The following is a 24,758-nucleotide window of genomic DNA, read 5'->3' on the forward strand; positions in this document are numbered from 1 at the left end:
TGCTTGCCTTATTGCCAAAGAAGGGGGACCTCCACGACTTACGGAATTGGCATCCTGTCTAGCTCCTCAGCACGGACTACAACTGGATCAAGAGCTCTGGCATGGTGGTCGGGGCTGGGTGGCAGGCGAGCGCCCTCCCACCTGCACTTCAGGCCATTTGGTGGAGCGCGGGTCTGCTGCTCTATTTGGGCATTTACCTTTCTGCCTTGCATCCTTCTCCGCCGGAGAACTGGCATGGTTTAGAGGGCAGGGTGACAGAGTGGCTCCGGAAATGGACAGGACTACTCCAGTGCCTCTCCCTTCAAGGGAGGGCACTGGTACTCAATCAATTAGTCCTGTCCATGGTCTGGCACCGGCTCAACACCCTGGTCCCAGCCCCGGACTTCCTGGCCAACCTCAGGACGGCGATTCTGGAGTTCTTTTGGCCAGGAGTGCACTGGATCTCTGCAGGGGTCCTCCACCTGCCCCTGGAGGAAGGAGGGCAGGGCCTGAAGTGCCTATGCACTCAGGTCCATGTCTTCCGCCTCCAGGCCCTGCAGGGGCTCCTTTATGGTGCAGGTAGTCCGGCATGGAGAGTACTGGTACACGCCTTCCTGAGCTGCTTCCGAGGGCTCCGATACGACTGGCAGCTACTTTATCTCCATCTGAGAGGTTTTCCACAAGACCTCTCCAGGCTGCCAGTCTTCTACCAGGACCTCCTCCGGACCTGGAAACAGTTCTCGGTGACCAGGTCCATGGCAGCCACCGAGGGGGCAGATCTCCTCGTGGAGCCCCTGCTACACAACCCACACCTCCGTGTGCAGGTGGCGGAGTCCCCCTCGGTGTGCCAGAGGTTGGTTCTGGCAGAAGTCACCAGAGTCGGAGACCTCCTGGTCTACGACTGGGGAGACTGGCTGGATCCTCTGATGCTTGCTCAGCGCATGGGGCTCTCCAGGCCTCATACTCCCCAGCGCGTACTTCAGGAGGTGAGGGCCGCTTTACTGCCCACTGCTTGGGCTTACCTCGACTGGGTCTGCGAGAGGGCACGCCCCGCCCACCCTCCACCCTGGGCCCTCTGCACCTTTTCATCAGGCCCCTGCCCTGTGGACCCAACCGGCCTCTCTGCGCCTTCACCGTGAGCCGGCTGCATGATTTGCAGCCGGTTCATTTCCAGACCATGCCAAGGAAACATCTATACACGCTCGCACTCCACACCCTTCACTTCCTCACCCTCACGTCCCACCCCGACACAAAGTGGTGGGACTTCCTGCCACCTCTGGAGAGTGAGGTGCCCCGGTGGGCCAGCTTATATTCCGCCCTGGTTCCGAAGCCCACTGGGGATATCAGTTGGCGGCTCCTTCACGGGGCTGTGAGCATGGGCATGTACTTGGCGCCGTTTACCCCTGTCCCGGATACCTGTCTCTTCTGTGGAGTGAGGGAGACCCTGGCACATGTTTACTTGGAGTGCGCCAGGTTGCAGCCCCTAGTCCAGCTTCTCAAAAATATTTTGTTATGTTTCTGGTTGCACTTTTCCCCTCACCTCTTTATCTATGCACTCCCTATCCATGGCCCCGGGACCTCCTGGTCAACCTCCTGGGACCTCCTGGGCCACAGGACCTCCTGGTCAACCTCCTCCTAGCCCTGGCTAAAATGTCCATTTATAAAACCAGGGAGAGGAGGTTGGCCGATGGGGTCTCCTATGACTGTGGGCCCTATTTCCAATCCTATGTTCTGTCACGCATCCGGGCAGCACTGGCTCCTTTGACGCCTTCGAGGAGCAGTGGGCGCTGTCCGGGGTTCTCTGCTTGGTGTCCCCATCAGGTTCCCTTTCGTTTGACCCTTTGACCTCACGCCTGTCCCTGTTTTTTCATTGATTGTCCCCCAGAATCATTTGGTTTCCAGGTCCTGTGGATTCTCCCCTTAGGCTCAGAGGAGGTCCTTTAGCAGTGGGTAGACTTCCGCCTGCCCACCTCCTGGATCCCAATAGGACCAGACTCCTGCTCCCAACTGGTCTGGGTCTGTCACAGGACCATTAGGAAAGGGATAGAAAATAAGACAGAAAATATAATGCCTAAAAATCCATGATAATCCCACATCTTGAATACTGCATGCAGATGTGGTTGCCCCATCTCAAAAAAGATATATTAGAATTAGAAAAGGTACAGAGAAGGGCAAGCAAAATTATTAGGGGTATGTAACAGCTTTTGTACCCGGAGAGATTATAAAGATTGGGATTTTACATCTTGGAAAAGAGATTAGTAAAAGGGGATATCATAGAAGGCCATAAAATCTTGACTGGTGTAGAGAAAGTGAACAAGGAAGTGTTATTTACTCCTTCACATCACACAAGAACCAGGGGTCACCCAATGAAATGAACAGGCGGCAGGTTTAACACAAACAAAAGGAAGTATTTCTTCACACAACGCACAGTCAGCCTGTGGAACTTGTTGCCATGGGATGCTGTGAAGGCCAAAACTATAACACGGTTCAAAAAAGAACTAGATAAGTTCATGGAGGTTAGGACAGTGACGGATTCAGTCACAGAGATCCCCTTGGGACTGTCAACTGATGTGCTGAAACTACCTCTAAGCCCATTTCCCCTGCCAGCTTGGGACTCCAGAACCCTGCCTTGTTGAGCGAGACACGCTAGCCTGCTGCAACACAGACCCAGGGTATTACCCATGCCCCCATAGCTGCAGACTAAACTGAAAACAGCTCAGCAAGTACTCCTGTCTCCAGCACCCAGACACCCAGTTCCCAATGGGATCCAAACCCCAAATAAATCCATTTTACCTTGTATAAGGCTTAGACAGGATAAACTCATGAATTGTCTGCCCTCTATAACACTGATAGAGAGATATGCACAGCTGTTTGCTCCCCCACATATTAATCACTGAATCTGGGTTTGTTAATAAACAAAAGTGATTTTATTAAGTATAAAAAGTAGGATTTAAGTGGTTTCAAGTAATAACAGACAGAATAAAGTAAGTTACCAAGCACAATAAAGCAAAACATGCAAGTCTAAGCCCAATATATTAAGAAACTGCACATGCCTAGGGTATTGAAGGCAGGGGGAGGCCCACGCTCCACACCCAGGCCCATTCTTGTTTCCCGGGCTTTGCTGCAGAGGACTCTTCCCCCCTTGGCCAGGGCCACTGGCTTGGGCTGGGGGGGGCTAATGGGGGCTGCTGGCATTCCAGGGCTGGGGGGGCCCACACTGCCCACTCACCTGCCTAGCATTTCAAGGATAGTGGGGGCCGTGCTGCCCACTCACCCTCCTGGTGTTCTGAGGCTGGGGGGGTGCAGTGCCTGCTCAGCCACCTGGCATTCCAGGGCTGGAAGGGACCGCGGTGCCTGCTCACCCTCCTGTTTTTCTGGGGCTGGGTGGGGGGGATCTGTGCTGCCTGCTCAACTTTCTGGGGCTGGGGAGGGGGGTGCACACCACCCTGGCACTCTGGGACTGCTGGCACTTGGGCAGTCTGGGGCGGTGTAGAGGGAGGGCTGGCTGCCACTCCAGGAGGCGGGGAACACTGGCAGGAGAGGTGGGGCCTCGGGCAGAAGGGGTGATCTGGGGGCTAGCCTCCCCAAGCCTGGGGTTCAACTGCCGCCCATGCCCACGGCTCCCAGCTGCTACTACTGCAGCAGCAGCAGCAACCAGGGGCCCCAAGCCCTTTTAAATTACCCAGGACCCTGGACGGTTTTCCCCTCCCCCCCCCCCCACTGGTGTGACTGCAGGCCAGAGACCTGCCCTAAAATAATCCCTAAAGCAGAACCCTTGGAAAACCATCCACTCTTGATTTAAAAATTGTCCTGGATGGAGAATCCACCACAGCCCTTGGGAAATTGTTCCAATGATTAGTTACCTCAGTGTTAAAAATGCCTGGCTTCCACTTCCAGACATTGGCTTATGTTAAAGCTTTCTCTGCTAGATCAAAGAACCCATTATCAAGTATTTGTTCCCCATGTAGGTACTTACAAACTCTGATCAAGTCACCCCTTAACCGTCTCTTTGTTAAGCTACATAGATTATGCTCCTTGAGTCTATTGCTACAAGGCAGGTTTTCTAAACCTTTAGTCGTTCTTGTGCTTTTTCCTTTGAACCCTCTCCAATTTTCAACATCCTTCTGGAATTGTTGACACAGGATTTCAGCAGTGGTCGCAGCAGTGCCAAATCCAGAGGCAAAATAACTCTTCAACACTTAATCAGGATTCTCTTGTTTATACATCCAAAAATTGCCTTAGCCCTCTTGGCCACAGCATCGCTCTCGAAACGCATGTTAAGGTGATGATCTACCATGACTCCCAAATGTTTTTCTGAGTCCCTGCTTCCCAGGATAGAGGCCCCCATGCTGTAAGTATGGCTGATGTTCTTTGTCTCCAGAGGAACACATTAACATTTAGCTATATTAAAACACATATTGTTTGCTTGTGCCCAGTTTACCAAGTGATCCAGATCGCTCTATGTCAGTGACCTCTCCTCTTCATAATTTACCCCTCCCCCACATTTTGTGTGGTCTGCAAACTTCATATCAGTGATGATTTGCTGTTTTCTTCCTGGTCATTGACAAAGATGTTGAATAGCGTAGGGCCAAGAACTAATCCCTGCAGGACCCCCCTAGAACCTCACTCAATCAATGATGATTCCCCATTTTCAATAACATTTTGAGATCTATTAGTTTGCTAGTTTTTAATCAATTTAATGTGTGCCATGTTCATGTTATACCATTCTAGCTCTGGAATCAAAATGTCTTGCCGATAAGGGGCTGGCTGCCCGGGTCCCACAGCTACAGGCACACAGCATGTTCTGGTGTCAGATGTGTTGGGATCCTTTGGGCTCCAGCAATTCCTGATGGGTTGGCACCTGGAGATTCATGCCCACCATGGCAGTACCCAGCAATGGCAGCATTGTGCTTGGCTATGTGGATGTTCCAGCCTGGGTGCCAAAGGTGGGGATTATTGTCGTCTAAGGGCTAATCATAGAAGATTTGGGCTGGAAGAGACCTCAGGAGGTCATCTAGTCCAACCCCCTGCTCAAAGCAGGACCAACCCCAACTAAATCAGTGCAGCCAGGGCTTTATCAAGCTGGGCCTTAAAAACCTCTAAGGATGGAGATTCCACTACCTCCCTAGGTAACCCATTCCAGTGCTTCACCACCCACACAGGGAAAGAGGTTTTTTCCTGTGTTTGTCTGTGTGATGCTTTTGCCAGGGACAGAACAGGAAAGGAGTTTTAGAACTTAGTAAGTAATCTAGCTAGATATGCATTAGATTATGATTTCTTTAAATGGCCGAGAAATTAAGTTGTGCTGACTAGAATGGATATTCCTCCAATCACCATGAGTTTTCAAATCCAAGCGCATCAGCCCTTTTTCCCAACCTGCCCCCTCCCCCAGCTCTCTGGGGAGACGCCTCCAGTTGTTTCTTCCCCAACAGATCTCCGCTCTGCTCCCTTTGACACTCAGCATCCCCAGTCCCTTTAACTGCTCCACAGCTGGGGGCTCCCAACCATCCTGCCAGCCATCCCTTTGCTCCCCACCCCCTGCGTCACTTCTGGGAGCTCCCACCCATCCCGCCAGCTGGGGTGGGGTTTGTCTGTGGCTGGAGGGGAGAGATGGCCACCTCTGCAGGAGCTGTGCCAAGGGCAGGCTTGGGCGGGGAAGGGCGTCCTTATCCGCGGCCGGCAGGACATCAGCTCCCACTGTCTCCATGGTGCTGGGTGGTGGGGGAGGAGGGACCACTTTGCTGTGGAAACAAAGCGAGGGCAGGGAGTTAGCAGCGATGCGGGTGGGAGGGCTCTCCCCATCCCCCAAAACAAGCCAAACCACCGCGGCCTGCAGGGGCTAGTGGAGGGAACAGATTCGGGAGTCCTGGTGGCAGAGAGCCCAGGCAGAGAAGACCCTCAGGCTCACACAGTAGGAAGGCCCTGTCTGGCACTCCCACCTGCTCCTAAATCTCTCCCCCCACCCACGGCATAGCCCATCTCCCAGTGATGCTTCACCTGTCGCCCAGGGTGCTAGTTAGTGCAGTAGCACCCACAGGCCCCAGCTAGGCGAGGAGCCCTGTTGTGCCCGGAGCTGCACATGTGCAGACAAACACACTGTTGTGGCAGGTTCTGCACACGCACACAAACACACATGCACACACACTCTTGTACCAGGTGCTGCGCACACACACACACACACACACACACACAGTTGTGCCAGGTGCTGCACACACATGTGCACACACATGTGCACACACACAGAGTGATAGCCACTCCCCATCCCAAAGAGCTCACAGTGTGAACAGAGAAGGCAAAGGGCAGGAGAGAGGTATGTTCCATCCCTATGTTACAGCTGGGGAACTGAGGCACAGAGATGGCATGACTACCCCAGCGTTATCCAGGGAGTCTGTCAGGATCAGGGATTGAACCTGGATCTCCTGTGTCCCAGCCCAGTGCCTAGCCACAAGGACATAAATGTTGAAGGAGCAAGTCTGATAAGTTACATCTTATAAAATTAGCTGCCCCCTGAAGTCCCAGGTACCACTTGTGACAGGTTCGGTCACAGAGACCCCCCTTGGGACTGTCACCTGACGTGCTGAAGTTATTCTGAGCCCATTTTCCCTGCCAGCTTGGGACTTCCAGAACCCTGCCTTGTTGAGCCAGACACACTAGCCTGCTGCAACACAGACCGAGGTCTGGTCTACGCCCCCATAGCTGCAGACTTTAACCAAAAACTGCTCAGCAGGTCACCTATCTCAAACACCCAGACACCCAGTTCCCAATGGGATCCAAATCCTAAATAAATTCATTTTACTCTGTATAAAGCTTATACAGGGTAAACTCATAAGTTGTCTGCCCTCTCTAACACTGATAGAGAGATATCTACAGTTGTTTGCTCCCTCAGGTATTAATCATTTACTCTGGGTTAATTAACAAACAAAAGTGGTTTTATTAAGTATAAAAAGTAGGATTTAAGTGGTTTCAAGTAGTAACAGACAGAACAAAGTAGTTACCAAGCAAAATAAAGCAAAAACATGCAAGACTAAGCCTAATACATTGTCCTAGTCAATGGGAACCATCAGGACTCTAAACCACCATTAATGCCCCACACTTTGCATAATTACAATAGGACCTCAGAGTAATACTTCATAGTTCTGGCTTCAGATACAAGAGTGATACATGCATACAACCAGGATGAACACACTCAGTAGATTACAAGCTTTGTAATGATACCTTACAAGACACCTTCTGTATAAAGACAGGTTTCAGAGTAGCAGCCGTGTTAGTCTGTATTCGCAAAAAGAAAAGGAGGACTTGTGGCACCTTAGAGACTAACCAATTTATTTGAGCATGAGCTTTCGTGAGCTACAGCTCACTTAATCAGAAGTGAGCTGTAGCTCATGAAAGTTTATGCTCAAATAAATTGGTTAGTCTCTAAGGTGCCACAAATACTCCTTTTCTTCTGTATAAAGCATATTCCAGTTATACTATATCCACATTCAAAGCATATTTTTATAAAGCATATGGAGTGCAACGTCACACCACTATTTGGATTCCGCGGCTGCTCTTCGTCAACCCTGGTGACGACGGCTGGGTGAAAACTGTATGTGTAAACAGGATGCCAGAAAACTGGGTTTCTTCCCCAATGACTGTGTTCACAGCGCTCCCTGGAAAACTTCACATTTTTGTTAAAAAAACCAAAAGTCCCCAAACCAAACATTTCTCTTTGTCTGTCCTGCTGCAATGCCTCATGGGAGCTGCAGTTCAGTTTCCACATGCCCCCATTCCCTTCTATGGGCCTGGCTACATCTCCCATGATGCAAGGGGGCCCTCGTGCACCCCTCTCTACAGACAGACCCCTTGCTAGCACCCATGCAAGGAACTGGCCCGGGGTTTGAGTGGGAGAAGGCAGGGCCCAGGAGCCGGAGGAGCTGGTGAGTGCAGTACATCGGATTCTAACCAGGTAGGAGGGGATGTGCCTCCTCCCATTCTGATCTCCCACTCTGATGCGGCTGGGACCAGGGCGTTTCCCACCTTCCCTTATCCTTTGATAAACCCATCATCCCCCTTCTCTGCCCATGACATCAGTATCTCCTCCCTCTGCTGGCCTGGGCCCACCTCCCCAGCACTCAGCATCTGGCTCCCTAAGCCTCCTGTGGCTGGCTCCCCAGCGACGGTGCATTCTCATTACTCACTCATCCCGAGTCCTGCCTGCTGAGGCTGGGTGCGGGTCCAGACCAACGTAGGGGGCTCCTGTGCCCATGTTGGTCTGTGCCAGGGGCTGCCATGGGGGCTGGGAGTAGCAGTGGAGTATGGTGTGTAGTGGTGGTGGAATACCAGATCTGCTTCTTCATCTTCAGTGTGCAGAGGGACCAGGTTCACCTGCCAGGAAAGAATAAAAGGCACCTTGCCCTTGGCCATGACAGCTATCCCTGGAGCTTTACCTGACTCTCGGTAACTGGCTCTGCAGGTCACAGCTGGGTTTGCCGGCCACTCAGGGTCTCTTATGGTGGGTGACCCTGATCTCATGCCGTAGCATAAGACTGTCGTGGGGTCAGTGTAATGCTGACAGATGCCGGTCATCAGCAGGCAGGATCGAACCTGGGACCTCTGGAGCTTAGTGCATGAGCCTCTACCGCATGAGCTAAAAGACACTTGGCCCTTAGCTAAGCTGTAGAGCAGACCCAATCTCTCTCTAAGTGGTCTTGGTGCCACTAGATGGGACAGAATGCCATACCCAGGAGGTGTGTGGGTTACACCAGCAGTACCTTCCAGGAGGCCAGGCCAAGTCTTAGGGACACCCTGTGCGGTGACACTGGGAGCCAGAGGGAACTGTAGGGTCTGTCTGAATCCAGCAGCCTCAGTAAAAAAATCCCCTTTGTGTTTCAGAGAATGTAAGGCCAGCAGGTACCCCGTGATCACCCAGCCTGACCTGTACACCACGGGCCCTAGGGACGAATTCATCCCTGCTTGAACTAGAGCAGTGCTTTCAGAAAAACATCCCATCTTGATTTTTAAAATGGTCAGGGATGGAGAATCCACCCCAGTTGTTGGTAAATCGTTCCGATGGCGTTCAGCACAGCTGAGTCCATCCCTGCTCTGCCATGAGGGTCCCACCTCAGGAGCTGCGCTGAGAGCCCGCTAGGCCCTGGGAGTCCCCTTGGCTCCCCGGGAGAGGGGCTGAGCTCCGCAGGCCTTTGGAGATGGAGGGTCTGAGCCGGCCGGGGAGCTCTGCCATACAGCAGGGGCCCACGACTGGCTGGCAGGGGCGGCTGTATCCCATACAAAGCGCTACGGTGTGTGAACGCTCACGCTGCAGAGGGAAGCCCTTAAACGTTGTGAAATGCCACATGCTGGTGGCCCACCTTGTGTGTTACGTGGTTCCGGAGGCAGGGTGTGTGTGGAGGGGATGAGACTGGGCTTCACTCACCGCACAGCTCGGGCAGCGGAAGAGGCAGCTGCCTTGACTTGGGCATTTCCTGACTTTTGAGAGCTCTGCTCTGCAGCCAGGCCGTTGGTTTCACAGCGTTCGGGGTGTGCCAGGGGAGCAGGTGCCTTCAGCCAAGCAGTGGGCCTGGGGGGATAGCTCCTGTGTGGAGAGCAGCTTTTCTTACAGCCCCCTGGGCTAGGACCTGGGGCTGGGGTTTGCCTCTTCCCAGCCGTGCAGGGATGGGAGGGAGTGGAGAATCTGTCATACTTTCCCAGCTGAGTTCTGTGTTGCTGGGGGGAGGGGAGGAGATTGAGATTTGATTGATTGATTTTAAATTGAGCAATTCAGTGTTTATAAACTGGGCATCCTGCCAGCTGGCACATCCTGAGTGTCACAGGGCAGGCCTGCCTTCTAGCACCGTCTGCTGGCCAAGCATGGCACTGCAAGTGCTCCCTGCCTCAATTTCCCTCACCAGGGCTTTGTCTCTCCTGGGCATTCCCATAGGTTAGCCAGCTGGCTGAGTCACCCCATTGGTCAATCCCCTTCTGGGGTAACAGAAGTTCAAACAAAAGGTCCTCCCTGCCCCACCTGGGCTCTTCTTCAGCCCACCCTTGGGACTCCCTTTCCATCTTCCCTGCTCTGGGATACAGCCCTGGCCCCCTGGCTGCTTCCCTGGAGTCCTTCCCAACCCTTCTTCAGGGCCTCACCCAGGAGCCTGGCTTGCTCCTCACAAGCCCCCCTCCAAACAGAGCTCTGTCTCGCAGTCCTGTTGTGAGGCCCAGATGTGTCCAGCTGTCACCTGACCTCAAGTAATCCTGCCCTCTGAGGCTGGGAAGCAACTAGTTATGGCACAGGTAGGGGCTAACCAAATAGGGTTAGCCACAGGGAGTCCACCTTAGACTAGGGCTATGCCTGGCATCACTAAGTCCAGGGGTCCCTGGGCTAGGGTTAAGGTTCGTAAGGGGAGGCTTTGCTGGGTTAGATTTAGGCCTGGGTCCACTAGGACTTTCTGGCCTAGAGTTATAGTTCCTATGGTTCTCCAAGTCAGGGCTACACCAGTGGTAGGCAGGGTTCCTGGGGCCGGGCTCAGGGTTACCAAGACCACCCTGTTACAGTGAGCCTCCTGTTGTGGGTCTGCCCATGCTCCAGTCATGCCACGCAGTATCTTAGCCTGTGGTTCCCCTTACCAGGCCCAGGCAGGTCCATTTCAGAGGTAGCATTGTGGTGGGGGCCTGTGGAACTACTTCTCTCCTCACATCCCTCAGCGTAACTGAGTCTTGCCCCAAAATGAAATGCCGGTGAAATCTGCAGATGACATCAGCCTTGGTGGGGAGGTAAACAGCCATCAGGACAGGGCGATTTTCCAGAGCAGGCTGCATCGCCTGGTGAGCTGGGCTCACTTGAACAATGTGTGTTTTAATGCAGCCAAGTGCCAGGTCAAACATCTAGGGACAAGGAATGTGGGTCCCACTTACTGGGTAGGGGGGTATATTGGACAGCAGTGACTCTGAACTGGACTTCAGGACCAGGGTGGAACACAGCTGAATCTGAGCTCTCGGTGTGATGCTACAGCTTAAATCTAATGCAGTCCTGGGCTGTGTAAGCAGGAGAATGCAGAGTGGAAGCAGGGAGGTGGCATTATTTCTGTAAAAAGGATTGCGGAGACCATTTATGAAATATGAACTGGGGGTGGGAAGTAGCTCCCTTTGATGGACACCGAGCCAGCCAGTTAGCTGTAAAATCCCTCTTGGTCTGTTTTCTGCTTGCTTTACCTGTAAAGAGTTAACAAGCCCACAGGTAAAGGAAAAGGTATGAAAATTCATCTTTCATACCTAGAATAAATTATTTGGATAGGGAATGTTTAGTTAGACACAATCAGGTTTATTTTTTATTTTGGCTTGTGGATCTCCTCTGTGCTAACCCCTGATGCATTTGTTTGCTTGTAACGTTTAAGCTGAACCCCCCAAGAAAGCTAGTTTGGGTGCTTAATTTTTGTAATTGTTTCTTTTAAGATCTAGCAAAAAGCCTCAGTTCCAGATGTAATTTTTTCCTTTTTTTTTTTAAAATACAGTTTACCTTTTTAAAGAACAGGATTGGATTTTTGGTGTCCTAAGAGGTTTGTGAATGTTGTTGATTAGCTGGTAGCCACACCTAATTTCCTTTGTTTTCTTTCTCAGCTCTTCCCCGGAGGGGACATGAAAGGGCTTGAGGATACCCCACAGGGAGGAATTCCCAGGTGCTCCTTCCTGGGTTCAAAAGGGGTTGGGTTTTTTTGCATTTGGGTGGTGGCAGCGTTTACCAAGCCAAGGTGAGAGAAAAGCTGTAACCTTGGGAGTGTAATACAAGCCTGAAGTGTCCAGTATTAATTTTTTAAATCCTTGCAGGCCCCCACTTCTCCACTCGGAGTGACAGAGTGGGGATTCAGCCTTGACACCATTAGTGGCTCCTGGGCCAAGTTCTGGCATCCACATTTTAAAAAGCATGTTGACAAATTGGGAAAGAGGCACAAGAAGGATTCGGGCTCTGGCAAACCTGTCTCATGCTGAGAGCTACAGAAGCTTAGTCTAGGGTATCCAAGCGAAGGTTAACAGACCACTTGAACAGTCTATAAATACCGTCCTGGAGACCAGACAGCTGTATTATGTTCTTCTGGTTTTAGGCATGTCCGCGGAACCTCATTGTTTTTTTTCTACCAATGCCGTTGGATGTACCCAGTCAGACCCCTGGCTTTTCTATACTGTAACTTTTAAATTCAGCTCAGTCTGGTTTCTCAGGTCACCTGGAATTTTCCTGGGTGGAGCAATCAGTGGGGTTACCTCAAGTTTTAATCAAGAGCAAGTCTTTAATGCAGGTGCGTTCACCAAAGACATCCTGGCATTCTTCGCAAGTATGGGCCTTTCGAACTCAGCTGCTCCTGTAGTGCAGAGTCAGATCTGCCTGCTACAGGGACAAAATCCAGGTCTTCACTCCCATCTGCCCACAGAGGCTAAGGGAGAGGGAGCTGGAGCCTGCTTCTTCTGGTGCATCATTCACAGAAATGGTAGCTAAGTTCCAGCCTCTTCCACCAGAGCAAGATCCACTGAAGACAACAGGTGCCCTGGAGGGCCTGATTTGGCGTTAAAACTGGTGATGGAAAGCAAGGAAAGGACCCAGCTTGATTCTGGGAGCCCAGGGGAGTTTGCAGGCTGGAATCCTGCATCTTGCAGTCCCTCCTAGCCCTATGGGTCTAGGAGTCTATAAGCTAGTGAAACATCTGTTTGTTTGATCATGTTTGATCTACTCGCTTACATCTGATCTGGAATCATAGAAACTACCCTCTTGGAGCCATTTAGTCACTTTTCAGAACACAGCAGCCCTCTAATCCAGCCCCCTGGCACGTACGCCTCCCGAGTCAGCCTTCAACTCAGGGATCACGCACTCACACTGGACCCCTGTTTTGTCCAGGCCACAGAGGGATGGGAAGGAATCAGGGATATGACAGTTATTTAGTAACAAACACTGGCCGCAGCTGCTGCGTCTGCCAAAAGGGAAACAACATTTGTTGTCCCTGTGGGAATGAAATATTTAATCAATGTGTTTTGAATCAACTATTAAATTAAATCCTTTGCCGGGCTGTTATGTTTAATAAATTGCTTCCATCCTCGTTGTTCAGTGAACACACAGCCCTACTACATTCACCCTGCATAGCCAGCCTACACCCACGTCGACTGGCATTATGGAGCTGGTTCAGTCCAAAGCTCCAGTCTGCAGGGAGTCTGCTTGTGTGTCTTGGCCGCTGCCTTGGCTGACACAGCAGGTGTTGAATCCAAGACCTTCAGAGCTAAAACATGAGTTGACAGGGGCTAAGGAGCAAGGCTGGGTCAGTGGGTCCGTAGCAGACTCACGCACTCTGTGAATCAGGGGCAGATGGAGACACAGCCCCTGCTGATCAATGGGTGTACAGAGCCCTACTCACGTGACTGCAGCTCTGCGTGGGCCAGTCACAGGAACGGGGATTACACTGTTATAACCAGGACCAGAATGCGGCCCAGAATGACACAGAGATGGAAACTCAGGAGCCCTGCCTCATCCCCTGCATGCCCATCCAGCCAGGGGGCCTGCCGGAGGGACGGGGCCTGGGATCATAGACTGCTCCACAGTGCAGTGAGACAGACACACTGAGGGAGGGGTTCAGGTGACCCCCACCCCTGCAGCACATGCTCTGGGCCCCCTCAGTCTGAGGGCAGACAGCCTGTTTCCGAAAGGCCAAGGGGCCCCAATCCAAACATACGGACAGAGTCCTTGTGCTGTCCTGATCCCAATGCAACGGAAACCACCTGCTAGCAGCACGGCTCCAGCAGAGCTGGGTCTGATGCTGCATGCACCACGGTCTCGGCACGGGGCGGCCGGAGCACACAGTGCCCCCAGCTGGGCACCACACTCACCACCCGCCAGGGCTGGGGCAGAGAACCAGGAGCCGTGACTTGTTGTTGGGGTTCAGCTTCTTCCCCTTTCCCCTCTCCTGGTCTGCTCTGCAGGGCTGTGTGGGGAGGGAGCCGCCCTATGCTAGGCACCCCCCCAAGCAGTCAAAGTCTCGGCCAGAGGCAGAGCTGCTCCCTACCATGCATGGATGGGCAGCGGGGAAGCTGCTCAGCAGAAGGTCGCAGCACTCCTGGCTCAACCCGCGCTGTCCCTGGGGCTTTAGGGGAGGCCGTGGGGAAGGCTCAGGGAGACACATTTTCAAACACACCATCGCCCTCAAGGGCCACAATCTAGAACTATGAGGATCCCAAGCCAAGGTGGGCTCCCCTGGTTGATGGCGTCCCACTGCCTGCAGATCGGAGGGGATAAGCCCTGGAGAGCGCCCTCCGGCCTTGTTCATGACAACTAGCGCTGGCCCATAGCCACAGCTTCTTGGCTTGACAAGGAGGATGTTCAGCAGGCCTCTGGAAAGGAAGCTGCTGCTGCCTGCCCTGGACTACCTGGCAACATCACTGGCAACATAATGACCAAGGCCTGGAGAGAGCAGGGATTGCCCAATCCACTCGGATTTGTGGGAACAATCATCTCCCCAGTGCAGAGACCGTAAGACATCATTTCCTACCCAGTGTCCCACAGTCCAAGCGGGAGGCTGCAGTCACTTTTGCGTTCCCCTGGACTTGGTCAGGCTGGAATGAGGGCACAGAAGGCACTGGGGGAGCTGCTGCCGCAGTGCACAGCAGTGGAAGTTGCCAGGCAGTGGAAGGCTGTCATGGAGCAGAGTGGGAACACGGTGCACTGAGCAATGTGGTCCTGGCCTGTCAATGGAACACGAAACAGCTGCCACACAACAGTCAGAGAAAGGACCTGAGGGTTAAAGGGACAGCTCCACACTAAAGATTGTGGGCCACATCCTGTCTGAGGGTATGACTGCACTTCACATAGACACACCCAGCTATCTTTGATCTAGCTAGCTCAGGTACGATGGCAGCATGGGCGTCAGTGCAGCCTGTAAAAACCCACCAGGGATCCTGGATAATTACCTGCGCAGCTGCCCTGGTTTCGCTGCTCCAGTTCCTGGAGTGAGCTCCATTAGAGCAAGCTCAGGAATGTCTACACAAGCTGCCATCAGACCCCGTGACTGCAGTGTAGACATAACCCTTCGGGCTTGTCTGCTTGTGTGCTTGCCACACCAGAGGGATGTCAATTCTAGTCTGCACTAGTGTGTTGCGCACTGTCTGGCCTGTGCAGAGCCTGCTAGCGTGCACTAAAAGGTCCCTAGTGTGTGCTAATGGCCTGTTTCAAATGGTATTGCACTAGGGAACTTTCAGTGTGCACCAGCAGCATTCACAAGGGCCAATTAGTGTGTAACACACTAGTGTGCACTAGACTTCACCCTCTCTAGTGTGGCCTAACCCACCATGGAGACAAGCCCTTCATGACACAGCACACAGCTCCACTGGCTTCAGGGCTGTTGCAGGGGGTGTAACATGAGATTAGAATTTGACTCCACAGGGCCTGATTCTCCATATCCCTGCGCCATGCACCACCATTAATACCAGGGCAAAGAGGGTATGAAATGCTCCTGTCTCAGAATGGCAGCATCTGGTACCCACTTTGCACTCAATAAATGACCACACAGAGTGCAGAAAAACAGAGAACCAGGCCTTGTCTACACTAGAACTCCTTTAACTAAACTGGCAGAGTTGAAGGGACACAATCCCTTTTCTAAGTGCAGATGCAGTTATACCTGTATACAGGGGATTATCTGGGACCAGGTCTGCAAGACAAATGTGCATTGGTATAACTGCATTGCTCAGAGTGTGAAACATCCACACCTGTGAGCAACGTAGTGACACTGACCAAACCCTGGTGTACACAGTGCTGTGTTGGCGGGAGAGCTTCTCCTGTCGACGTAGCTACCGCCTCTCAAGCAGGTCAATTAACTGCGCTGATGGGAGAGGGTCACAGTAGCGTCTTCACTAAAGCACTACAGCTGCACCACTGCAGCTTTTTAAGTGTAGCCTGGCCCTCAGGATAGCTGTAGCTGGATCCGTGCTATGGTGGGAGGGGATTGCATAGCTTTAACTCCACTGGTACAACTAGAACAGTACAACCTCTGCGTGTAGACAAGGCTTAGATTATTCCAGGGAAAGAATTTTAAAATCTTACTTATTTTCCCCTGCTAGGACAGGGGTTTACTTACTTTCTGCACCTAGCTCAGTGGCTCAAGCAGTGAACTCAGGCTTCTCTTTTACTTAGGGCTTGGCTACACTTACATTTTATAGCGCTCTAACTTGCTGACTCAGGGGTGTGAAAAATCACCCCCCCTGAGTGCAGCAAGTCAGAGTGCTTTAAAGTGCTAGTGTAAACAGGCTCCGAGCTCTGGGAGCCGCGCTCCCAGCACTCGGAGCTAATCCCCTCGTGGAGGTGGATAACCAGGAGCACTGGGAGAGCTCTCTCCCAGCGCTCGTGGGCAACCACACTCACACTTCAAAGCGCTGCCACGGGAGTGCTCCCACGACAGCGCTTTGAAGTTTCCTGTGTAGCCATGCCCTTAGTTAAGTTCTAGTCAATGTTTTTGTGATGCTGACAGAGTAGGGGTCAGCTCTTGCCAAAGACCCAGGCCTCACTGAATGCTTACAAATGCATGGCCGGAAGCCAGGCCAATTCACTTGTATATTAGTATAGATCAAAGTCATTGTTAAATGTATGAGTGTTTAAACTTCATGACAAGTAATGGGAAGTTACATCCATGGTTTTTACTTCTCTGTAGCCCGTTACATACCCCTGTAACTAAATAATCCACTAGATGAGAAAGAAGCCTTGTGGCATGCAAATGACGAACTTTAACAGTAAAGTGTTAATTTCAAAGCAAGTGGTCATTGTGTGTGTGATGATTGGAGGTCAAAGACTCTAAATGCATTCCTCACTCTCTGTCCTCAAAGGAAGAGCCCACATGGGTAGTGACCCTGGCAGCTTGTTTTCTGTGAGAAGACGCTATAAGTGTGGATTCAGGGGGAAGCCTTCATCTCTGGAATGTTTGGATCTTAACAGGGTGGAATAACTGAATGAGAAGACAGAGATCCCCAGAGTTATTCTGGGTAGCCCTGAGAGACTTTTGGAAAAGTGGCAGACTGCTACATCTCTGCTACCATTTGGAATTACAGACTGTGACTCACCTGTACATATATTGTACCTGCTTTAACCTCTCAGTAACTCTAATTTCTTTTTCTTAGCTAATAAACTGTTTATTACTTTACTATAGAATTGGCTACAGGTGTTGTCTTTGGCGTAAGATCTAGGGTACTAGTTGACCTGGGGTAAGTGACTGGGCTCTCAGGACTGGAAGCAACCTGAACGTGGTGTGATTTTTGGAGTGACCATTTATCTCAAAGTCCAGTTTGTCAGGGTGGCAAGATAGATTGGAGAGTCCAAGGGGACTGTCTGATTCCATGGTCAGACTGGGATAGTGATCCAGGAGTTCACATTTGTTACTGGCTTGGTGAAATCTAATTAGAAACCACATCACTGGCTTGGGGTGTCTGCCCTGGTTTCTGACAGTCTGCCCTGAGGCAGGTGCTCATGGTGGTGGACTATTCCAGACAGTGTGACAGTCTCGTCCCCAGGCAGACACACATACCTGGGCTCTGGCATCTGGGCTGAATCCAAAGGATGTCAGTGCAGCCATTGTCATGTTGTTCATGATCACCTGATGCATCTGGGCATTTTGTATCATCATGAACTCTATCAGATCTGCCAGGGGAAAAGAACAACCCCTCACTATAGAGCTGGGTGAGAATGAGCGAGAAAAGCCATTCGCTCAGAGCAACAGAAGGGGTTTGACTGACTAATGCCAAACTATTTGCTGACTGTTGTGCACGCCCGGAGCTCCTAGAAGATCGATAAGAGGCTGTTAATCATATCTTAGGAGACATGGCCATTCCTTTGCTGTGTCACGAATTCCTGTTGCTGGTTTCAGGAATTGCAGCAGTCAGCTGTGATCTCGTAAGAGCATGAAACAAAATGTTCGGAAACAGCGGCCAGTATGAAAATAGCCTAAGAGCAACTGGAATCTTTGGGAGCAGTTGAGTCAGCAACATTAAACCAGCTGTGTGATGCTTCCCGGGGATGACCAGGGTTGGGAGGCACATCGCTACCATCTGCTCCTAACATGAGGCTTGTCTGTGCCTGCCAGGGGTCAGCTCCCCACCTCCACCGGCAACGGGCAACACAAGCCCTTGTCTCTCAGCCTGTCCACTCTGCTGGTTAGCAACAGGGACATGCCCAGCCCCGAGCATCCCCCCCACGGCTCAATGGATAGTGATCAATGGTTCCATGTCTAGTTGGCAGCCGGTATCAAGTGGAGTGCCCAAGGGGTCCGTCCTGGGGCTGGTTTTGTTCAATATCTTCATTAATGATCTGGAGGATGGTGTGGATTGCACCCTCAGCAAGTTTGCAGATGACACTAAACTGGGAGGAGTGGTAGATACGCTGGAGGGTAGGGATAGGATACAGAGGGACCTAGACAAATTAGAGGATTGGGCCAAAAGAAATCTGATGAGGTTCAACAAGGACAAGTGCAGAGTCTTGCACTTAGGATGGAAGAATCCCATGCAGTGCTACAGACTAGGGACTGAGCATCTAGGCAGCAGTTCTGCAGAAAAGAACCGAGGGGTTACAGTGGACAAGAAGCTGAACATGACTCAACAGTGTGCCCTTGTTGCCAAGAAGGTTAATGGCATTTTGGGCTGTATAAGTAGAAGCACCTCCAGCAGATCGAGGGATGTGATCATCCCCCTCTATTTGACATTGGTGAGGCCTCACCTGGAGTACTGTGTCCAGTTTTGGGCCCCACACTACAAGAAGGATGTGGAAAAATTGGAAAGAGTCCAGCGGAGGACAAACAAAATGATTAGGGGGCTGGAGCACATGACTTATGAGGAGAGGCTGAGGGAACTGGGATTGTCTAGTCTGCAGAAGAGAAGAATGACGGGGGATTTGATAGCTTCTTTCAACTACCTGGAAGGGGGTTCCAAAGAGGATGGAGGTAGACTGTTCTCAGTGGTACCAGATGACAGAACACGGAGTTATGGTCTCAAGTTGTGGTCTCAAGTTGGGGGAGGTTTAGGTTGGATATTAGGAACAACTTTTTCACTAGGAGGGTGGTGAAGCACCTGAATGGGTTACCTAGGGAGGTGGTGGAATCTCCTTCCTTTGAGGTTTTTAAGGTCAGGCTTGACAAAGCCCTGGCTGGGATGATTTATTTGGGGATTGGTCCTGCTTTGAGCAGGGGGTTGGCCTACATGACCTCCTGAGGTCCCTTCCAACCCTTATATTCTATGATTCTATGAATGGGTAAATACCCTCCCTGTGAAAAATGTACACTTTATTTCTATTCTGAAATTGTCTAGCTTCATCTTCCAGCCACTGAATCTCATTCTGCTTTTCTTTCCTACTAGATTAAATGTTCTCTCCATGTTTCTAATTTCTCCAGGCCCTTCTGGATTATTTCTCTGCCCTCGCTGGCTTCTATTATAACTCCCAACTGAGTATTATTTGCGTATTTAATTACCATGCTGATCACCCCCTGTATCCGGCAGAGCCCAGCCTGCCTGCTATGAACTGAGCCTGCTATATAAATCTTGGTGGTTAATATGCTTTACTCTGTAGTAAAAATTTGCCTGCAAAAAGGTCTGCTTCAATTTGCCTGGTAATGAAACATTCTGGCAGAGGCATTGGAGGCAGTTGAGAGAGAACTAATAAGGGTCACCTATGATGACATGGTGGCCGCGACTCTTAGGAGAAAAGTACTTGCTGGAAGTTTTATGAGATGCCTACCAGGAATGGGCAGGGAACCGGCTGTGTGAATGAAAGCTAACCTCCTCAAAGCGGCTATGGGAATAAGCTGTGACACTGGGTATTGGCTCAAGAGCAAAGATCATAGAATCATAGAATCATAGAATATCAGGGTTGGAAGGGACCCAAGAAGGTCATCTAGTCCAACCCCCTGCTCGAAGCAGGACCAATTCCCAGTTAAATCATCCCAGCCAGGGCTTTGTCAAGCCTGACCTTAAAAACCTCTAAGGAAGGAGATTCTACCACCTCCCTAGGTAACTCATTCCAGTGTTTCACCACCCTCTTAGTGAAAAAGTTTTTCCTAATATCCAATCTAAACCTCCCTCATTGCAACTTGAGACCATTACTCCTCGTTCTGTCATCTTCTACCATTGAGAACAGTCTAGAGCCATCCTCTTTGGAACCCCCTTTCAGGTAGTTGAAAGCAGCTATCAAATCCCCCCTCATTCTTCTCTTCTGCAGACTAAACAATCCCAGCTCCCTCAGCCTCTCCTCATAAGTCATGTGCTCTAGACCCCTAATCATTTTTGTTGCCCTTCGCTGGACTCTCTCCAATTTATCCACATTCTTCTTGTAGTGTGGGGCCCAAAACTGGACACAGTACTCCAGATGAGGCCTCACCAGTGTCGAATAGAGGGGAACGATCACGTCCCTCGATCTGCTCGCTATGCCCCTACTTATACATCCCAAAATGCCATTGGCCTTCTTGGCAACAAGGGCACACTGCTGACTCATATCCAGCTTCTCGTCCACTGTCACCCCTAGGTCCTTTTCCGCAGAACTGCTGCCTAGCCATTCGGTCCCTAGTCTGTAGTGGTGCATTGGATTCTTCCATCCTAAGTGCAGGACCCTGCACTTATCCTTATTGAACCTCATCAGATTTCTTTTGGCCCAATCCTCCAATTTGTCTAGGTCCTTCTGTATCCTATCCCTCCCCTCCAGCGTATCTACCACTCCTCCCAGTTTAGTATCATCCGCAAATTTGCTGAGAGTGCAATCCACACCATCCTCCAGATCATTTATGAAGATATTGAACAAAACCGGCCCCAGGACCGACCCCTGGGGCACTCCACTTGACACCGGCTGCCAACTAGACATGGAGCCATTGATCACTACCCGTTGAGCCCGACAATCTAGCCAGCTTTCTACCCACCTTATAGTGCATTCATCCAGCCCATACTTCCTTAACTTGCTGACAAGAATACTGTGGGAGACCGTGTCAAAAGCTTTGCTAAAGTCAAGAAACAATACATCCACTGCTTTCCCTTCATCCACAGAACCAGTAATCTCATCATAAAAGGCGATTAGATTAGTCAGGCATGACCTTCCCTTGGTGAATCCATGCTGACTGTTCCTGATCACTTTCCTCTCATGTAAGTGCTTCAGGATTGATTCTTTGAGGACCTGCTCCATGATTTTTCCAGGGACTGAGGTGAGGCTGACTGGCCTGTAGTTCCCAGGATCCTCCTTCTTCCCTTTTTTAAAGATTGGCACTACATTAGCCTTTTTCCAGTCATCTGGGACTTCCCCCGTTCGCCACGAGTTTTCAAAGATAATGGCCAAGGGCTCTGCAATCACAGCCGCCAATTCCTTCAGCACTCTCGGATGCAACTCGTCCGGCCCCATGGACTTGTGCACGTCCAGCTTTTCTAAATAGTCCCTAACCACCTCTATCTCCACAGAGGGCTGGCCATCTCTTCCCCATTTTGTGATGCCCAGCGCAGCAGTCTGGGAGCTGACTTTGTTAGTGAAAACAGAGGCAAAAAAAGCATTGAGTACATTAGCTTTTTCCACATCCTCTGTCACTAGGTTGCCTCCCAAAGATGTTTGCAGTGATGTTGTAGCTAGGTTGTGTGATGGGCTGGATCACAGAAACTCCCTGGGAGCTGCCACCTGATGTGCCAAGACTACTTCTGCCTCTGCTTTCCTGCACAGTCAGCTTCATCGCCCTGCCTGGTTTGAGCCAGACCCGCTAGCCTGCTGCAAACCCCAACCCAGGTCTGAACCACATTCCCTAACAGCTGTAGACTTAACTGAAAGCAATTTAAGAAGTGTTCCTGCCTTTAACACTCAGATGCCCAACTTCCAATGGGGTCCAAACCCTAAATAAATCCGTTTTAAATAAATCCCTAAATAAACTCATAAATTGTTCGCCCTCTATAACACTGATAGAGAGATATGCACAGCTGTTTGCCTCCCCAAGTATTAATACATACTCTGGCTTAATTAATAAGTAAAAAGTGATTTTATTAAATACAGAAAGTAGGATTTAAGTGGTTCCAAGTAGTAACAGACAGAACAAAGTGAATTACCAAGCAAAATAAAATAAAATACGCAAGTCTATGTCTAATCAAACTGAATACAGACAAAAACCTCACCAATTCCAGTAAGCTCTCTTTTACAGACTAGCCTCCTTCTAGTCTGGGTCCAGCAAGCACTCACACCCCCTGTAGTTATTGTCCTTTGTTCCAGTTTCTTTCATTTATCCTTGGGGATGGAGAGGCTATCTCCTTAGCAGGGCCGGCTCTAGGATTTTTGCCACCCCAAGCTCCAAGAGCGCAACTGCTCAAGAAAAAAAAAAAGGATGGCTGGAATGCCACCCCTGGAATTGTGCCGCCCCAAGCATGTGCTTGCTTTGCTGGTGCCTAGAGCTGGTCCTGCTCCTTAGCCAGCTGAAGACAAAATGGAGGGGTCTCCCCAGGACTTAAATAGACTTTCTTTTGTGGGTGGTGACCCCCTCCTCTCTCCTCTGCAAAGTCCAGCTCCAAGATGGAGTTCTGGAGTCACCTGGGCAAGTCACATGTCCATGTATGACTCAGTTTTTACGGCGGAAGCCATTGCCCACATGGTATCTTGAATGTCTCCAGAAAGACTTCCTATGTGGATTGGAGCATTCCAAGATGCATTGTTCCTTAAGTGCTTCTTGATTGGGCACTTAACTTTGTGAATTCCTTTCTCCAGGAACAGACCAAATGCTCTACTCAGGTTATTTAGAAATCAAGCCAGTACACAGCCAATATTCATAATTCAAATACAAAAATTATACATGCACACAAATAGGATTAATAGATTCAGTAGATCGTAACCTTTACATAGATATGTTACATGGCATATGTAGCATTGAACATATTCCAGTTATGTCATATATATTCATAAGCATATTTCCATAAAGCCTTATGGGGGGCAACGTCACAGGTCGGTCCCAGGATATTAGAGACACAAGGTGGGGGAGGGAATGTCTTTTATTGGACCAACTTCTGTGGGTGGAAGGGACAAGTTGTCTAGATTCACAGAGCTCTTCCTCAGGTCTTCTCGTCAGCCCCTCATAAGTGCCTCAGCTCCCCCTTGATGTCCTGTTTTGTGACAGCTCCTGCCTCTTCCTCATGCACTGGAGGATGACTCCAGAGTGTGCTTTTTGCTCAGCCTGTGGCTACCTCCAGGAGTGGCAGAACTAAGGGCTCTAATGGGGGTGGGGCAACAGTGCCCGAACCGTGGCCCTGCCCCCCACACCCCCCATTTCCCCGAGGCCCTGCCCCCACCCCGCCCCTTCCTTCTGAGGCCCTGCCCCGATGCTCCCCCTTCTCCCTGAGCCTCTGCTGTCAGGCTGCCCATTCCCCCTGAGGCCCTGCTCCCGTGCCACCTCTTCCCCCCAAGACCCTGCCCCCGACTTGCTCCTCTCCACCCCTCCTCCGTGTCTCTTGCCCTTATAGCTGGTAAAATGGGGGGGGCATGGCCCCTGGACTCCCCTGTTCTTGTGCCCCTGGCTACGTCTCTTGCTGATCACTCAGGAAGGTGAAGGGGGCAGTGTAGGGGAATCGTTATTTTGAACATTCAAACACTTTGCACCCCTGGACGCCCTCTCTGAGATGGAACCTCTTGTCCCTCCCTGGGCAGGGGCTGGACATTGCAAGCCTGCAATGCTTCCCTGTTCTCTAACTGACTAAAGAACCCAGTGCACAGAGAGCAGTATTTGCAGAGACGGGATTTGCTGGGCTAAAGGTGGATGGGGCCAGATTCCACCACTGTCAGACACAGAGGAAGGGAGCAGGGGTGGGATGCAGGGATTCAGGGGAGGGCGCAGAGGGAAAGGCCTTGAGGAGGATTTAGTCAGCATTCCCTGGCTCACCCACCATTCCCACACTGGAGTAGGGTTTGGGTGGCCTTAAGGAAGGGGAAGGCAAAGTTCAAGGAAGACCAGCCCCTTTCCACCCATGACATCACAGCAGCTCCACCTGGCAGGCTCTGGACTAGGAACAAAGAGGACACCCCAAGTGATAAAGAACTGCGCAAAGTCTAAACCAAGAGAGCGAACTGTGTCCAGAAGGAAAATGACAGCAGCCAGTACATGAGATTCATGCTGCTGCTGAAGAGCCTCATTAACCTGGTGGAAGAGTTCAATTATCTTTAATGTTATCAGCAATTCAGTATGAGCCTGGGGATATTGATGTAATGCACCAAAGACTGGATCGCTGCCACATGCAATCTCTGTAACCCGAGGTGTCCTACCCTTATAAGGTGGGGTGTGGGGCCAAAGGAGACACCGAATCTGCCATTACAACATTGGGGGGGTTCTGGGGGCTAACATTAGCTACTACCGGTCCTGTTGGAGTCAAATTACAGCTCTGTAGAATGTCTGTTCTATCTCTTAAAGCCATAAACGCTTGTGCATACAGATGTTCATTCTATTTACCCGTTCGCTGACAAAACAAAACTAATTGGAGGATCATATTGTAATTGATTGACCCTCCCGGTGGCCACCGTTCCTGGTACTCTAGCCGATATTGAGGCCAGTCTACTGTACAAAACCTTTTCAATTTGCTTTTAGTCATTGGATCTGATCCAAATGCTTTCCAGTTTGCTAGAATGCATTCTAGGGGCGTGCACTGTGCCCTGCCTGTAGTACTTCTGTCCCTGTCCCATATTCCTGGACGACACTGGGCGTCCCCAGGTCTTAACAGAGAAAGTCCAGCCCACTGGACTGTTCCTACCTTTTCCACAGGACCGGTTCCTCACCGTCGCCTGCAGTTGCTTCTCCTCTATAGGGGCGCAT

At 50.9% G+C, this 24,758-nt stretch overlaps 1 pseudogene; it reads right to left on the reverse strand.

The window, feature by feature from the left end:
- Nucleotides 1-5,597: 5,597 nt before the first annotated feature.
- On the reverse strand, nt 5,598-24,758 carry LOC119564532 (annotated as a pseudogene).

The sequence above is a fragment of the Chelonia mydas genome, chromosome 27 (assembly GCF_015237465.2).
Source record: "Chelonia mydas isolate rCheMyd1 chromosome 27, rCheMyd1.pri.v2, whole genome shotgun sequence".
NCBI lineage: Eukaryota > Metazoa > Chordata > Testudines > Cheloniidae > Chelonia > Chelonia mydas.